Source organism: Aethalodelphis obliquidens, unplaced genomic scaffold, assembly GCF_003676395.1.
Source record: "Aethalodelphis obliquidens isolate GAN/ISIS:26980383/991018 unplaced genomic scaffold, ASM367639v1 scaffold35, whole genome shotgun sequence".
Taxonomy (NCBI): domain Eukaryota; kingdom Metazoa; phylum Chordata; class Mammalia; order Artiodactyla; family Delphinidae; genus Aethalodelphis; species Aethalodelphis obliquidens.
In genome coordinates this window covers 10,637,578-10,642,210 of record NW_020837979.1, presented here as the reverse complement: position 1 = coordinate 10,642,210, position 4,633 = coordinate 10,637,578, and the positions used below count along the sequence as shown (strand labels likewise).

At 48.4% G+C, this 4,633-nt stretch overlaps 1 pseudogene; it reads left to right on the top strand.

The window, feature by feature from the left end:
* The first annotated feature begins 1,469 nt into the window (after nt 1-1,469).
* On the top strand, nt 1,470-3,673 carry LOC113632106 (phosphatidylethanolamine N-methyltransferase pseudogene; annotated as a pseudogene).
* The last annotated feature ends 960 nt before the right edge of the window (nt 3,674-4,633 follow it).

The window sequence follows — 4,633 nt, the reverse complement described above, 5'->3', positions numbered from 1 at the left end:
TACAAGTCCTCTCGGAATTCATTAGGTTGGATTTTGACCTTTTCTTTTGAGTCAGGTCATTATTTGAAAACCCTCTGCATGCAGTGACATCTCAAATGCGCATGATACGTTAAAGATGGGTCTAGCACCCTTCAGCTAAGAGGAAGTGCACCGAGAGATCATAAGACATTTATCAAGTGTTATATCACTAGTTGAGTGGCGGTTAACCCCACCACTTTTCTCTGACTAGTATGATTTCCCACATAGGGAGTTTCTTCACTTGCGTTCGACTTCCTATGTGGGCTTGTACTGCATAGTCTGTCTCTCTGCATCAGACCCAGGGGATCCAAAGCTCCAGGTAGGGTGCTGGCTCCTGCTTTGTGTTTAAGAAACATTAGTTGAATCTCCAACGGCAAAGGTATGGACCTTCCAGGTGCCTTTCCATCTGCATCCCTGATGACATACTTTATCATTGAGTCGGCATCCATACGTTTCCAGGGTCCCTTGAAAAGCTGCACATGTGGTTTATAGGGTGTCAACTTAGAACGCAGTTGTGTGGAAAGTTCTACTGCAGCGTATTGGAGAGCCACTTGACGGTTCACGATGAATTTTTATTTTCAGCACCTCATGTTTTGGTCCTGACTTTAGAAATGAGGAAGCTGAGCCTCATATATAATAAGTGACTTGTCCAAGATGACCCTATTGCTATTCTAGCTTCTATCGTGTATCTGGCACATGCTGAGTCCTCAATGAAGAGCGTCTGAGGTGACATGACTTTCCCAACTCCCATTCCAGTGCCCACATCACTATCCCATGACAGGCATGACCTGAGACGGTGGTCACTGGCTGGTTTTCCTTCCAAGGTCCTCTATATCAGAGGTCTGCGGCCTCTTAGGAACCGGGCTGCACTGCAGGAGGTGAGCAGCGGGCGAGTGAGCGAAGCTTCATCTGTGTTTACACCCGCTCCCCATCACTCGCATTCCTGCCTGAGCTCTACCTCCTGTCAGATCAGCGGCCGCATTGGATTCTCATAGGAGCGCGAACCCTACCGTGAACTGCGCATGCGAGGGATCTAGGTTGCGCGCTCCTTATGCGAATCTAATGCCTGGTGATCTGCGGTGGAGCTGAGGCGGTGACGCTAGCGCTGGGGAGCGGCTGCAAATACAGGTTATCATTAGCAGAGAGGTTTGACTGCACAGAGACCATGATAAATCAACTGCTTGCAGACTCACATCAAAACCCTATCAGTGAGTGGCAAGTGGAAACAAGCTCGGGGCTCCCACCAATTCTGCATCATGGTGAGTTGTATAATTATTTCGTTATATATTACAATGTAATAATAACAGAAATAAAGTGCACAATAAATGTAATGCGAGTGAATCATCCGGAAACCATCTCCCCACCGTGGTCCGTGGAAAAATTGTCTTCCATGAAACCGGTCCCTGGTGCCAGAAAGGTTGGGAACTGCTGCTCTACATGGGCAGTCAGGAAGGCAGGTATCATTCATGCTAACCCCTGCCCTTGTGTCCCACTCTCCCCTGGTGAGAAAGCCTCATTTTCCCAACATTCACCATTGGAAAAGTGTATGATAATAATAATAACCACCAAACATTGAGGGCATACAATATGCCAGTTAATGTGCTATGTATTTAATTCTCACCCAAGCCTTCTTTTTTTTCTCCTTTTCTTTTTTTTTAATTATTAATTTTTATTGGAGTACAGCTGCTTTACAATGTTGTGTTAGTTTCTGCTATACAGCAAAGTGAATCAGCTATATGTATACCTATATCTCCTCTTGTTTGGATTTCCTTCCCATTTAGGTCATCACAGAGCACTGAGTAGAGTTCCCTGTGCTATACAACGGGTTCTCATTAGTTACCTATTTTATACATAGTATCAATAGTGTATATATGACAATCCCAATCTCCCAATTCATCCCGCCTACCCCTCCCCCCTTTCACCCAACCCTGCTTAAGTTAGTATTATTACCCTTATTTTATAGAGATGGAAATTGCGCTCAGAGAGGTGATAGAACTAGTTCAAGGCCAGACAAAGGAAAGGCTTGAGCCAGGTGGAGACATAGGTCTGTAACGGCCCCAACACTTTACCCATCGGACTTGGAATTTCCAAACACATTTTTGTTTTTCGATCTTCAGGCACGGAAGTCCTCCTTTGACAGGAGACCGTGTTCCTTTACATTGTGGGAAATGCAATGACCATGAATCACCGTTGGCGGAGAGGGGGGCTCTGATCCCTCCCTCCCGGCCATCCCTGCTCTCAGGCTGGGCCACCCACTTCTCATGGAACCTTCAAATTCTCGGTGTCTGTGGGAAGGAAAGAGAGGGAGTTTGTTTTTCACTTTTGCTGCCATCATTAATTTTATTTAGGAAAGCACTCTGTCTTGAGAGAGAACGGTAAACACTGGGAGAATGAGAGGACCTTGGAGCGAGCTTGTGTGTGCTCCAGACTTCCGCCCGCTGACCCTCGGCTTCCTGACCCAGCAGACTGGCAGCCCCTGGGCTCATGGGACAGACATTGGCTGGAGGCCAGTGTCCGAGTTGAATGGCTCAGGCCGGACAGGCCTTCTTTCCAGCCAGGGTGGCAACGAGCCCACTCCTGAGAAGGCGCCTTGGCTTGGAAAACAAACTGTGTGTTAGACGTTGGCGTCCACAGCAGGGATCCGAGGCCAGAAACATGGCCAGGCACCTTTGGGAGGCCTGGCTTTGCTGCTGGGCTGCTGCAGCTTCTCAGGAGAACCAGGCCCAGCTTAGGAAATGTCCTATCGCCCGAGAGAGCCCAGTGTCTAAGAACTGATATAATTGGGAGACCATTAAAAATTAGAATGTGATTCCAGGGCAGTCTCCCCCGTTTTGCCATCCAAGCCGGCATCAAGCTGTAACCCTTTATTGTGCTGCGCGGCTCTCATCTCCCAGGGGACAGTGAGGGCAGCCCCGGCAGACCTCTGCGTTATGACCCGGCTGCTGGGCTACGTGGACCCCTCAGAACCCCACTTTGTGGCTGCAGTCCTCACCATCGCTTTCAATCCGCTCTTCTGGAATGTGGTCGCGAGATGGGAACCTAAGACCCGAGAGCCGAGTGGGGCCTTCGGGTCCCCCCCGTGGCCTGCTGCACGCTGGGCGGCACCATCCTGCTTCTCAACATGCTTCGCTCCATGCAGGCCATGCTGAGCCAGAGCCTGGACAACCCCTCGGCCTACCGCGTGGGCCTGGCACTCCTGGGAGTGGGCGGCGTGTTTGTCCTTTCCAGTTTCCTGGCTCTGGGCTTCACGGGGACCTGCCTAGGCGACTATTTCGGGATCCTGAAGGAGGCCAGAGTGACCACGTTCCCGTTCAGCGTCCTGGACAACCCCATGTACTGGGGCAGCACAGCCGACTACCTGGGCTGGGCCATCATGTAAGTCCCGGGCTCCCTCTGTGCCGCCTGGGCAATGGGTCAGCTCTCGTGCCACCGTGGAGCCCAGGGCACTGGTCAGGGTCCCCTTCCTAGAACAGGGGTCGGTAAACTCCCTATTACAAGAGTGGGAGGTCCCCGGGCTGCAGGCAGGTGAAGGAATGGCCGTGGCTGGGGGCCCCACTGCCTTGTTCATGGACACTGAAATTAGAATTTCACGTAATTTTCACGAGTCACAAAATATTCTTTTGATTTTTTAAAACAATTAAAATTGTAAAAGCTGTTCTTGGCAAAAAAAAAAAAAATTAGAATGTGAAGTAGATGGCCTGGAGTAGCTATGATGTTTACTTTTCTTTTAAAATACCCTCTTCCTGTCTCTCTACGGTCATGAACCTATTGTGCACTCCTCCAAGAAAAGTTTGAAAACAAATAAAAATCTCCCATAATCCTTCTACCCAGAGATTTAGCTTCTATCTTTTAAAAATGTACCTACCAATCATTTTATTTTGTAATTCAGACATCAGGTGTGCAAAACCAGATTGTGACCCCTGATCCATGACACTCTCTCATCATAAGATGCTTTATTTTGTTTGTTTGTTTTTCATAATGAGCATTTCTACCCAATATGAACACTAGGTCTTTGACAATGACCTATGAAACCTTTGGGCTCAATGGTTTGCCTACAACATACTCATCTATTTACATTTTTTTTTTCTTACTTGAGCATGTGCTATACACTCCTCCATGTGCCTCTCAGGGGTTTTCTGTGGTGGAATTCCATCACATAGGTTGCTTTCCTCTGCATTGCCCTTTGGATCTCAAAATGGACTGCCCATTTATCTCTCTCTGCACAAGGGCACTTGGAGTTAGGAGTGTCCCTGCTTTCGCTCCCTCGTTTATCTCTGGGGCTTCAGCAAAACCACCGCCAAGCCCAGCCAGGTGTCAGCTCAGCTCTCCCTCGAGGGTCCTCCATAAAGGAGAGGCTCCGGTGTCCTCTGTGGCCTCGTAAACTGCTGTGGTCCAGTGCGTATCTTGTCATCTGAACAATTACCATCTGAGTTGTGAAATTCACGTTTAAAAAATTATTTGCTAGAAATCGGAAAAGTTGTTTTTCACCGTCATGTACTTGCAAATCGTTCTCGGCCTTCTGCAGAATTCACTTTTGTTTCTATCTTGCCTTTTGTCACTTGGTTTCATCCGTTGGCCACTCTTTTGTAGCCCTTCTCTATATTCCCAAATTCCT